The sequence below is a fragment of the Leptonychotes weddellii genome, chromosome 4 (assembly GCF_054177405.1).
Source record: "Leptonychotes weddellii isolate Sample4059 chromosome 4, ASM5417740v2, whole genome shotgun sequence".
In the NCBI taxonomy this organism is placed as follows: Eukaryota; Metazoa; Chordata; class Mammalia; order Carnivora; family Phocidae; genus Leptonychotes; species Leptonychotes weddellii.
The window spans coordinates 140417898-140431684 of record NC_138372.1 but is presented as its reverse complement, the minus strand read 5'-3'; positions in this window follow the sequence as shown (position 1 = coordinate 140431684).

The following is a 13787-nucleotide window of genomic DNA, read 5'->3' as shown; positions in this document are numbered from 1 at the left end:
CCCATAACTGATGGAGAATTGGTTCAGAACAAGTGACACTAACCTGAACATGACTGACTATCTGAAGTGACTGGGAGATCATGGGGAACTTGATAGTGTCAAATGATGATGCTGATAGATACATGGCATTGCAGCTGGCTGCTTAGAAACTACAGAAGTATGTCTGTCACTCTGGGGAGTACCAATCAGAACCAGGGGGAGTCGAAAGGAGAAGTGCTTTGGAAGACCTGTACATCTTTCCACTAAAAACAGATGAGTCTGCAAGAGAGCATGTCCGATTCCCAGAGATGTAGAAAAAATAAGAATACTTACAGAGAAGACATGCTTTCTACTTTATGGAAGTCAGTTTCATTTCATTAACTTGCACAGAAAATGACTTGATTTGAGTTATCTGCACTTCTGATACAAAGAGATTAACTTTAAATTTTCTCCTTCCTGGTCTGTAATTGGCCTCATTTACCGAACTGGTTAAAAGGATGATTCTTGAACTGTGTTACATACACATCTTGATAATGTGCTAAAGTTTGCAACACTAAACTATCCCCTTTGGAAAGGTCCAGCTTACTTACTGAATTGAAAACAGCTTATAATGATTAGTACAGATGAAACAATCTCACCTAAAATAGACAAGAGATAAAATGGAAAGTATTAACATCCTTTAGGGTGGGGGTGGTTCTCAGACTGAAATTCAAACCAAACCTTGTATCAGTTAGGGTCTTTTCTTGGTTTTAAGTATTCAGAAAATCAAACTAACAGTGGCTTGAGTCAGTAAGGATTTATTTGTCTCATTACAATCAGAAAATCAAACTAACAGTGGCTTGAGTCAGTAAGGATTTATTTGTCTCATTACAATTAGGAAACAGGAAGTTGTATCTCCTTTCTGAATGATGTCGTCAGAGACCCTGGCCCTTTCTATCTTCCATTCCATCACCTTTAGCTTAATACGTTGGACTCATGGTCACAATATGGCCACCACAGTACCAGACGTCACTTTCACATTTAAGGCATAAAGAAATTGGTGAGGAGGAGGAAAAAAGGGTTGCACCAACCACATCTGTCCCTTTATTAAAAAAGAAAAGCTTTCCCAGAAATCTCACAGTAGACTTCTGTTTATGCCATATTCGCCAGGACAGATTCTCATGGCCACCCCCAGCCATAGGGAGGTAGAAAGAAAGTATTTCTTTCTAAAAAGCTAGCATTTCTAGCCTCTCTAGTGGAAAACTGGGAATGGAGAAGAGGGAGGGGAATGTTTTAGACTAGTAAAATTTCACTGTTTGCCATGCTTTTCCTTGTACAAACATGAAAGAGGTTCTTAGGTAAGGAAATAAAATAACTGATTTTATGCATAATAAGAAGAACCTGAACAATGTATGACTCCTATTTCAGCTCTCCTAATGTACAGAGTATGAGTTGTTTATGTTTTCACTTCATCTCAGAAAAAAAAGAAAACTAGCATTCTACCTTAAATGATGTGTGGCCTTCAGGAACTAAGAGATCTTCATGCATATTGACTCATTTGGTTTTACTACATCTAAGAGAAGGACTTTGGGGGTGGGGGATGAGGGAAAGATGGGAAACAAGCTATATGATCATTTACTCACTTTAATTTAGAACTTTAAGATTCCTGGTTTGAAGTTCAGGATATTTGGCAGGTACTTTTTCTCTACTATTCTTCCTCCCCTTAAATGCCCAATTAAACACATATACTTCACACACACACACACACACACACACATACACACACACACACAATGATATAAATAGTTGCCACCAGCATAAGGTACGGAAACAATTCCCTAAATGTTGGCATGAGCAAAGGAAGGTCGTGACTGAATCCCCAATGCCCAGGAAAAGAGGGAAATTATTATTTTCCTAGGGAATACAATCTCTTTTAAGTTACCAGATCTGAAAAATGAATTTATACAGCAATATTTCAGGGAACAGTGGTCAGATTTATGATGACATAAAATTCATTCAATTTTAGAGGAAAAAAAATCCAGCCTCTTTGTTATCCACAGAACCTATCTTACCCAACCAGGCAAAATAAGCTTAACCTTGACAAATTTTCTTCCTGCAGCAAATGCTCACATCGACTGGCAGATTCTCCTGGCTGTGGATTTGTAATTACTTTCTGAATTTTGAAGAACAAATGAAATGACTACATAAGGATCTAAATATTATCATCCACAAATCTTTCTGCTAACTGATTACTATGAGTAATTAAATGAGTTTTCCACGTTTCATAAGCATTTCCTGTGCTGGTCCATCCTTAGCAATACTACATATTGCCTCTGACAAATAATTCAAAAATAAAATATGAGCGTCAAAGAAAATAAAGCCAACTGTATGACAGAATAGATTTCAAGGAAGATTTTTATAATATCTTAGGGGGAAGAACTTTAAACATACATTTTCCAAGACAAAAAGATAGCAGCCTTTAAGGGTTGCACATAAATGTTAAAATAAATTTTATCAAAAGAACAAAAGTCTTTATAAGTTGCTATGTTTATAGGTTTAGCATTTGAACTTTAATAACTTGGACTGCAACTGTGATAGAAATAATCTGTAAAGATCACTTAGAGACAGAATGCATTCTCTTCTCCTAGGTTGAAATGGACTTCTAATCTGCTAGCCAAAGGGCATAGTTTAACTATCTCTATGGCAACCATTTTTTTTTTCATTTATTGCAGCATCTGAAGAAAGAACACACTGTGTACAGCTGGGTAACACAGTTGTCCTAGACTTTAATAAATTTGCTTTTCTAAGCTATTTATAGATTTCTATCATATCCACAATCTTAGACATTAAGGTTGACAGATACACAGAGTCTTCATAAAGTTCTACAGATATCTGGTTATATTAATCCCCCTTGGTAAACTCCTATAGTACAATGTTTTATATTTGGAAAGTACATTCTAATCATTTCTGTTTATCTTCTCAATATCCGTAAGGATGGAGTAAGTTCTGGACAGGGGAAGTGTTAGCTAATATTGAAGGCAGAGGAGTCTGCTGGGCTTTCACAGAGATTTTATAACAGTGAGCAGAAGTTGAGAAGATAGAAGATCATCTTGTTGGAAATGCCTTAATAAAGTCAGACAGACAAGGAGGCAGAACTGAGAACCTAATGCTGGAACTGAGAGAAAGGAAGACACCTACTAGACCTACTAGCTTCCAAGCTCAGAGGGTAACAATAGTCCATAATTGGTGAGCTTAGTGTGCTGGGCACTGGGATAAGCATTTTACATCATTTATTATCACTCAAATCTCACAACAGTCCTGTGAGAAAGATATTACCACCATTTTCAGGTAAGGAGAGGAGGTTTGTGGAAATTGCTCAATAAAATTTAGGTCCCTTCTAGGGCGCCTGGCTGGTTCAGTGGGTAGAGCACGTGACTCTTGATTTCAGAATCCTGAATTCAAGCCCCACATTGGGTGTAGAGCTTACTTAAAAAAAAAAAAGTTAGGTCCCTTCTCTGCTATTCTCCATTATGATGATGCCTAACAAATGATGACCATTCATTCAGTCATCCTTGATTTCAAGCTACAAGTATTTAATGTACAACTACTTAGTGGTAAGATAAAGTGCTAATCATTGAGAATACCAAAATAAAGAAGGCAGACCCAAGCCCTACCCTCACAGGGTTAACTTTGTTAGTCTAATGTAGCACAGAGTCCATGTTTAAGAAATGATAATAGCTAATATTTGCCTAACATATATTATATACCAGGCACTGTTCTAAGTGTTTGACATATATTAATTCATTTAATTCTCCCAACAACCCTATAATGTATTACCACTACTCCACAGATGAGGAAACTCAGTCAAGGCTAGAGATTAAATAATTTACCTAGACTTACATTCCTTGTGATTGACAAAGTCAGGATTTGAACCCAAGTGGTCTAACTTGAGGGACCACGATCTTAACTAATCTACCATTCTTTCTCTCTAAAATTTCTTATTGAAAGAAACAGTTTGATTAGAGCCCTCTCTCATTGACTCCCAGGGCTGTAGAATTTTAAATGAGGGATATATTTCTCTAAGAGAGTTCAAAATGAGAAAAGGAAGACAGAAATAACATCTACTCCTTAGAGTATAGGAAAAAGGGGACTTGTGGAAGGTATAATAAAGCAGAGAGGTCAGGGAGTTGAGAACACACCCAAGGATAACAGACATGGTCCATGACTTCCTAAGACTCACAGTTGGCAGAGCAGTCCTCTGGGATTACATCATAAGGGACCTACCTGACCTATAGGGACAGGAAACTGTTCTCTGAGGAAATGATGTTTGAGGTGACTTGAAGAATTTGGGACAAGTACCCTAAGGGCAGAGGGAACAATCTGTGGAAGTCTTGGGGCAGAAGAAAGCCAGCATAACTAAAGAAACTGAGAGAAATCCAGTTGGCTGAACATAGAGATGGAAGAGGAGTGTGGCATCAGAAAGAAACGTGATGTTGATCAAGAGAGCAGACCATGGAGAGCCTTGTAAGCCATGTGATACTTTGGACTTTATTCTAATGGCAAGAATAAGCTATTGAAAGGCTTTTAAACACAGGAGAGTCGTCATGGTGAATTTACTTTTTGAAATGATTACTTTGCCAAAGGGTAGAGAACGAATTAAAAAGGGGAGAAATTTATGTAAAAAGACCCATTAGGGGGATGCCTGGGTGGCTCAGTCATTAAGCCTCTGCCTTCAGCCCAGGTCATGGTCCCAGGGTCCTGGGATTGAACCCCGCATTGGGCTCTCTACTCCGCGGGAAGCCTGCTTCTCCCTCTCCCACTCCCCCTGCTTGTGTTCCCTCTCTCACTGTGTCTCTCTCTGTCAAATAAATAAATAAAATCTTTTAAAAAAAAAAAAAAAGACCCATTGGGGGAAGAACTAAGATGGCAGAGTAGTAGGAGGGCCCTAGGCTTGCCCCATCCCTGGAACACAGCTAGATAAGTATCAAATCATTCTGAATATCCAAGAAATCGATCTGAGGACTAACAACAAAATGCAAGAGAGGGAGAGAAGAGGCCACATCTTGGAAGGTAGGAGTTGCAGAGATGTAACTGGGGGAGAAAAGGAATGCAGGTGCTGCAGAGGGGAGGGAGCCTGGTCACAGAGCGAAGGGGGACAGAGAGAGAGAGAGAGAGAGGAGTGCATAGGGGATCGCACAAGGAGAACATTTCCCCAAAGATAATGACTGGAAAAATGAGAGGGGTGGATTTTTGTGTGCAGGTGCTGCTTTTCTAGAGCAAGCATGCCTGAGAACCAGAGCAGTGCCCACCACCAACCCCCAAGATCAGCACAAACCCTCCGCGTGCACCACGCCTACTGACCATAGAGTTCTGCAAAGCTTCAGTTCTAGTGGAAATAGCATCAGGTATCATTTAACAAGCAGACCAGAACACACCCAGTTAAAACTCACCACACTCTGGCCAAGGTCCAAATACTCCCCACTGCAGGTAAGGAGAAACTCGGCAGATGACTGGCCTGAGGGATAGAGCAGCCAAAACACAACAGCAGAATACAAACAGCACACGCCAGAGACACTTCCTGAAGCGGCAAGGCCTAGACACTATCTGACCTCTTCTTCATAAAGCCATTACTCTCAGGAGCAGGAAACACAACGTCTGTTCCTAACACAGAGAAGGAGACAGAGACCTAGACAAAATGCTAAGACGGGGGAATTCATCCCAGAAGAAAGAACACGAAAAGGTCACAGCCAGGGATCTAATTAAAACAGATATATGTAATATGCCTGATCCAGAATATAAAATAACAATCAGAAGGATACTAGCTGGGCTTGAGAAAAGCATGGAAAATACCAGAGAGTCCATTACCTCAGAGATAAAAGAGCTAAAAAATAGTCAGGCCAAAATAAAAAAATGTTATGACTGAGATGTGAAACTGACTGGATGTAATGACCACAAGGATGGAAGAAGTAGAGGAACAAAACAGGATATAGAAGATAGAATTATGGAAAGGGACACCTGGGTGGCTCAGTCAGTTAAGCGTCTGCCTGTGGCTCAGGTCATGGTCCCAGGGCCTGGGACTGAGTCCCATGTCGAGCTCCTTGCTCAATGGGGAGCCTCCTCTCCCTGCTGCTTCCTCTGCTTGGGCTCTCTCTCTCTCTGTCAAATAAATAAATAAAATCTTTTTAAAAAAAGATAGAATAATGGAAAATAATGAAGCTGAAAAAAAGAGAGGAAAATTTGTGATCACGAAAGTAGACTTAGGGAACTCAGTGCCCGCATAAAGCATAATAATGTTCGTATCATAACAGAAGAAGGGAAATAATAAAGATGAGAGCAGAAATAAATGATATAGAAACAACAACAACAAAAAAACAGAATGGATCAAAGAAAGCAGGAGTGGCTTCTTTGGAAAAATTAATAAAATTGATAAACCCCTAGCCAGACTTACCAAAAAGAAAAGAGAAAGGACCCAAATAAATGAAATCATGAATGAGAGGGGAGAGATCACAACCAACACTATAGAAATACAAACAATTTTAAGAGAATATTTTTTTAAAGATTTTATTTAGTCATTTGAGAGAGAGAGAGAGAGCATAAGCAGGGGGAGGGGCAGAGGGAGAAGGAGAAGCAGACACGCCCCGCCGAGCTGGGACCCCCAACAAGGGGCTCTATCCCAGGACCTGGAGATCATGACCTTAGCTGAAGGTAGACACTTCTGACTGAGCCACCCAGGCATCCCCAATTATAAGAGAATATTATGAAAAATTATATGACAACGAATTGGGCAAGCTGGAAGAAATGGATGAATTCCTAGAAATATATAAACTACCAAAACTGAAACAAGAAGAAATAGAAAACTTGAACAGACTAATAACCAGTAAAGAAATTGAATCAGTAATCAAAAATCTCCCAAGAAACAGAAGTCCAGGGACAGATGGCTTCCCAGGGGAATTCTACCAAACATTTAAAGAAGACGAGCGCGTGGGTGGCTCAGTCGGTTAAGACTCTACCTTCAGATCAGATCATGATCCCAGGGTCCTGGGATGGAGTTCTTCCTGGGGCTTCCTGCTCAGCAGGGAGTCTGTTTCTCCCTCTCCCTCTGCCATTTCCCCCTCCCCACCCCACCTCCGTGCTCTCTCTCTTTCTCTCTCAAATAAATAAATAAAATATTTTTAAAAAATTAAATAAGAGCTAATCCATAGTCTTCTCAAACTGTTCCAAAAAATTGAAATAGAAGGAAAACTTCCAAACTCATTCTACAGGACCAGCATTACCTTGATTCCAAAACCGAAGACCCTACTTAAAAGGAGAATTACAGACCAATATCCCAGATGAACATGGATGCAAAAATTCTCAACAAGATTCTAGCAAATTGAATCCAACAGTACATTAAAAGAATCTTTCACCACGATCAAGTGGGATTTATTCTTGGGTTGCAAGGTGGTTTAGTATTTGCAAATCAATCAATGTGATACACCACATTAATAAAACAAAGGATAAGAACCACATGATTCTTTCAATAGAACAGAAAAAGCATCGGGGCGCCTGGGTGGCTCAGTCATTAAGCGTCTGCCTTCGGCTCAGGTCATGATCCCAGGGTCCTGGGATCGAGCCCTGCATCGGGCTCCCTGCTCTACGGGAAGCTGCTTCTCCCTCTCCCACTCCCCCTGCTTGTGTTCTCTCTCTAGCTGTCTCTCTCTCTGTCAAATAAATAAAATAAAATCTTTAAAAAAAAAAAAAGAACAGAAAAAGCATCTGACAAAGTACAGCATCCATTCTTGACAAAAACCCTCAACAAAGTAGAGATAGAGGGAACATATCTCAACATCATAAAGCCCATATACAAAAGATCCACAGCTAATATAATCCTGAATGGGGAAAACCTGAGAGCTTTTCCTCTATGGTCAGGAACAAGACGGGATGTCCACTCTCACCACTGTTAATTTAACACAGCACTAGAGTCCTAGCCTCAGCAATCAGACAACACAAAGAAATAAAAGGTATCCAAATCGGCAAAGATGAAATCAAACTTTCACTATTCACAAATGACATGATACTCTTTATAGAAAACCCAAATGACTCCACCAAAAAATTGCTAAAAGTGATATACAAATTCGGTAAAGTTGCAGGATCAACATACAGAAATCTGTTGCATTTCTATACACCAATAATGAAGCAGCAGAGAAATCAAGGAATCAGTCCCATTTACAATTGCACCAAAAACCATAAGATACCTAGGAATAAACCTAACCACAGAGGTAAAAGATCTGCAGTCTGAAAACTATGGAACACTGATGAAAGAAATTGAAGAGGACACAAAGAATTGGAAAGACATTCCATGCACATGGACTGAAGAACAAATATTGTTAAAATGTCTATACCACTCAAAGCAATCTACACATTCAATGCAATCCCTATCAAAATACCACCAGTATTTTTCACAGAGCTAGAACAAACATCCAAAAATTTGTATGGAACCACAAAAGACCCCGAATAGCCAAAGCAATCTTTGGAGGCATCAGAATTCAAGTTATATTACAAAGCTGTAGTGATCAAGACAGTATGGTACTGGCATAAAAATAGACATGTAGATCAATGGAACAGAATTGAAAACTCAGAAATGAACCCACACTGTATGGTCAACTACTCTTTGACAAAACAGGAAAGAATATCCAATGGAAAAGCGAGAGTCTCTTCAACAAATGGAGTTGGGAAAACTGGACAGCAACAGGCCAAAGAATGAAACTGGACCACTTTCTTATACCATACACAAAAATAAATTCCAAATGGATGAAAGAGCTAAATGTGAGGCAGAAAACCATCAAAATCCTGGAGGAGAACACAGGCAGCATTGGCTGTAGCAACTTCTTACTAGATATGTCTTCTTAGGCAAGGGAAACAAAGGCAAAAATGAAGTATTGGGACTTCATCAAGATAAAAAGCTTTTGTACAGCAAAGGAAACAATCAAGGAAACTAAAAGGCAACCTTTGGAATGTGAGAAGATATTTGCAAATGACATATCTGGTAAAGGGTTAGTATGTAAAACCTATAAAGAACTTATCAAACTCAACACCCAAAAACCAAATAATCCAGTTAAGAAATGGGCAGAAGACATGAATAGACATTTTGCCAAAGAAGACATACAGATGGGTAACAGACACATGAAAAAATGCTCAACATCACTGATGATGAGGGAAATACAAATATCACCTTACACCAGTCAGAATGGCTAAAATTAATGACATGGGAAACAACAGGTGTTGGTGAGGATGTGGAGAAAGGGAAACCCTCTTACACTGATTGTGGGAATGCAAACTGGGGCAGCCACTGTGGAAAAACAGTATGGGGGTTCCTCAAAGAGTTAAAAATAGCTACCCTATGATCCAGCAATTGTACTACTAGGTATTTACCCAAAGGATACAAAAATACTGATTGGAAGGGACACATGCACCCTGATGTTTATAGCAGCATTATCAACAACAGCCAAATTATGGAAAGAGCCCAAATGTCCATTGACTGATGAATGGATAAAAAAGTGGTGTATATATATACAATGGAATATTACTCAGGGATAACAAAGAATTAAATATTGCCATTTGCAAAAACATGGATGGAGCTAGCGTGTATTTTGCTAATTGAAATAGTCAGAGAAAGACAAATACCACATGATCTCACTTTTATGTGGAATTTAAGAAATGAAGCAGATCAACAAAGGGGAAAAAAAGAGAAAGGCAAACCATAAAACAAACTCTTAACCATAGAGAACAGACTGAGGGTTGCTGGAGGGGACATGGGTGGGGAGTTGGGTTGAATGGGTGATGGGTTTTGAGGAGGGCACTTGTTGTGATGAGCACTGGATGTTGTATGTAAGCGATGAATCACTGAATTCAAGTCCTGAAACTAATATTACACAATATGTTAACTAACTGAAATTTAAATAAAAACTTGAAAAAAAAAAGAGGCCATTGCTATGGTCTGAGTGATGTTTGATGGTGGGCTAGATTAGGGTATTGGCAGTGGGGATGAAGAGGAGAGGGAATATTCGAAGATAATTAGGAAGTATGTAGGACTTGATGACTGATGGAAAGACAGAACAGAGCCAAGGACATCCAGAAGTAGAAGTCTAGTGCCTGGGTAAGTATCAAATGAATTATTAGAGCAATGTTAGCATGTTGCAGGGCAGATAGAAGGAGCCGAGGATTGGGATATAGGATGATGGTATGAGAGCTGGAAGAGAAAACAGGCATTGATGCCTAAGATGACAGTAGGAGAAGTGTCTGTGGGTATGGGCAGTCTTCAAGCTGCGGAGGGGGTTCCTGAAGCTTCTTTGGCATTTTCAAAAACAATTCTTTTTTTTTTTTTTTTTTTTTTTTTTTTTTTACTAATTTGCTTTAGTTATCTGGTGCAGATTCACTGCTGAAAGAAAAATTTGAGCAAACATTTTAAAATGGAGAGCAGTTACTAGTGAATATTAAATATTTTCTTTATTAACTCAAATCGACTTTGGGTAAAAGTCTCTTGTATTAAAGTCATCACTGCTGACATTAGTTCTCTTCCTAGGAAGGGCAGTCCCTAACCAACCAGAAATTGCCTTACAAAAGCTTATTTGTAAGACCACTATATGATTCTTTTTTTTTTTTTTAAGATTTTATTTACTTGAGAGAGAGAGAGCACGAGCAGGAGGAGAGGCAGAGGGAGAGGGAGAAGCAGACTCCCCGCTGAGCAGGGAGCCCAATGTGGGGCTTGATCCCAGGACCCCAAGATCATGACCTGAGCCAAAGTCAGACTCTTAACTGACTGAGCCACACAGGCACCCTGACCATTCTCTGACTCTTGCAATATAATTTCTAATATAACAAGTTACAAATTGTGGCTAAGTTCCCAAAGTAGCTCATAAGAAGTTATTTTAAGCCTTAATATAGTTAGGCTAAGACTCTATATAAATCATGTTGAAGAGATTCACCACATTTATTCAACAAACCCAATCAAGTATCTATGATTCCATAGACTCTGTTTATATGCTGAGAAGTCAATAAACAACACAAAGTCCCTTGCAGTTCAGTTGGAAATAAAAGGCTGAGGATCGAAAGTAGTGACAAGAAGATTTTCTTTCTTCTTCTACCTTGACCCCTGTCTCATTTCTCTACCACAGGAGTGGAAAGCAGAAACTGCAGGGAACGTAGGAGAGTGAAGTTTACTAAAGTAAAAATGTGATAAGCTTCCTTCTTCTTCTACCCACCCCAGATGCTGACCACAGTTTTTCCTTCCTTTGTGCTCCTTCTCCCTATGGAATCCCCCTTCTGTGAAAAACTGGAGCTAACCAATAAATCAGTGAATGTGGAGTGGGGCAGGGATTGAGAGATGAGAAAAAAAAATCATCTTGAGAAGAGCAAGACAGAGTTACAAGGAACAGAGAGAGGAAAATGTGCAGCTCCAAAAGGAGGAAACATGTCCCCATCAGTTCATATGCAAGATACCCAGGTCAACAGATTGTACAGGGTTTACTCTTCCTTGTAGGGTTTCCACTCAACTGCTTTTTTTAAAGAAAAATGATTCTCAGAAAGGCAAGATTGACTTAAGAAAAGCTGGTAGAGGGACACCTGGGTGGCTTAGTTGGTTAAGCGGCTGCCTTCCACTCAGGTCATGATCCCAGGGTGCTGGGATCAAGTCCCGCATCAGGCTTCTTGCTCAGCAGGGAGCCTGCTTCTCCCTCTGCCTGCTCTGCCTGCCGCTCCCCCCTGCTTGTGCTCTCTGACAAATAAATAAATAAAATCTTTAAAAAAAAAAAAAAGAATAAAAAAGAAAAGCTAGTAAATTAGACTCTTTTCTAATGCAAACGCCAAAAGGTAATTTCCTAATGAATTAGTTGGCCAAGAGCTATACACTTGTTCTTGAAAACAGACAGAAACTGACTGTTGCTAACTTCAGCAGAAAAGGAATTTGCTGGAAAGGTATAGGGTAGATCACAGATTGGATATGAAGGCTGGTGTTCAAGGCTAGAAATTTGATAGGGGCCAGGGAAGGTTATGGAACTGGAAGCAGGCCAAAGTCCCACTGCAGGAATGATCTGTTTGGGGTGTCTTGATGGACAGGTCCTCCACTGCTGCCCTCCACTGCTGCTGGATGCACCTCTATGTGTCAGTTCAGAACTGGCCCTACATGATAGTTTCACTTACCCCAGATTCAAAGCACTGGGCAGAAGCATCTAATTGGCTTTGCCCATAAGGGAATAGGGAGAGGGAGTGTCTGGCTCCATCACTTCCAAGAATCACACAGTGCAGATTCCATCAAAGTAAATACTGGGCAACCACAAAAAGGACAAATGCCCTCTGCATACTGCTTATGATAATTTACTAAAGTGTTATTTTAATGAAGGGGTAGAATTTCTGCCAAGAATTTCAGACATGTTTGTAAGGGTAGCAAAGAAACTGCTCAAGTAACCTCCACTAGTTGATTCATTTGACAGATCCCTTCTAGGTCTCTCCTTGACTTTAATTTTAAGATCTTTAAGCAAGCACCTTTGTCAAGATTGCTATTTGGCTAGGGTGTGGCATTGTCTCACTAGAAACTCTCAGCCCTGTGAAGGTGTGCATAGAACCACCTTAATATACCCATTTTTTTGTATGACATGGCTGAGTCTCAGACAGGATTTTGGCCTACAGTCACACACTATCAGCATAATTGGTTATTATGTAATACAAACAGATTTGGAGTAATTAATTTCTTCTACCTTATTTACTCCAATTTAAGCAAAACATGATTAGTAAAATTATTTTAAAATATGTATTTCCTCTAGGAAATTGTTCACATTTTTTTCCTTATAAAATGAATGACGGTGATTTGAAAATCCCTGATGGATGAATAGGAAATTTTGTTACAACAGAAATTGAGTTCATTAATTATAAATTGGAATGGATAATGCTATTCAAAGCTTCACATTTCACCTAGAAAGAATCTAATTAACAAGATTGCTTTTTATAAATTAATTTTCTGACCTATTTCCTTATAGAATTGAAACTAGACCCAAATATATTTGTTCTAGTTACTTGTTATATTTAAGCTTGAAATTTTTGTATTTGGGATTCTATGTACTGTTGTAACATGTGTTAGGTTCAAATGAATTTTTAAATTAAAATTACAAATATTGAGAACAATAGCTTTGAGGAGCATGTATTACCATCATACCAAACTCAATATTTGGGCTTATATTCCCTACCAATTCTAATTGCTTAAGGGAACTTTCTCACAAATCTAATGTTGTAATGTTTTGATTAAGGAATCTTTGGGGAAATAAGTTTCTTCATGAGGAAGTTAAGGTGTTAAAGCCAATAAAAAGCTTCATAAAGCATGCAAAGCAAGGCTTCCTGAGCATGTTAGCAGGACAACACCACCTCTGTACATAGCCTCTATTTTTCCCTGCTAAGGTGATGATAAAATTCCCTTTGAAGTAATAATGAAGGCCGTGATCGTATAGTGGTTAGTACTCTGCATTGTGAAGTAATAATGAAGTCTACAAAGTTTGTGTTTTTCTCAGATGCAAGGCAGGCTGGAACCTCAGCAGCAAGAGAGAAGCTCAGGCTTGGCAAAATGGGGGCTGCAGTTGCTGGTCCTGGCTGTGGCTTTGTGAGCTTGGCAGAATTCTGGGGCTCATGGTTGTTGGCCAGGGCATGGAGGGACGGTTTCTGAGTGCTGAAGTTTAGGAGCCAAAGAACTTACTACCCTCCATTAGGCCAGTAAGCAGGGCACGGGCTATCAGGATCCAGCGATGGGGAAGTCAATTTGGTAGGAGCTAGTTAGGGTTCCATGGCATTACTCACTGCAGGGACTC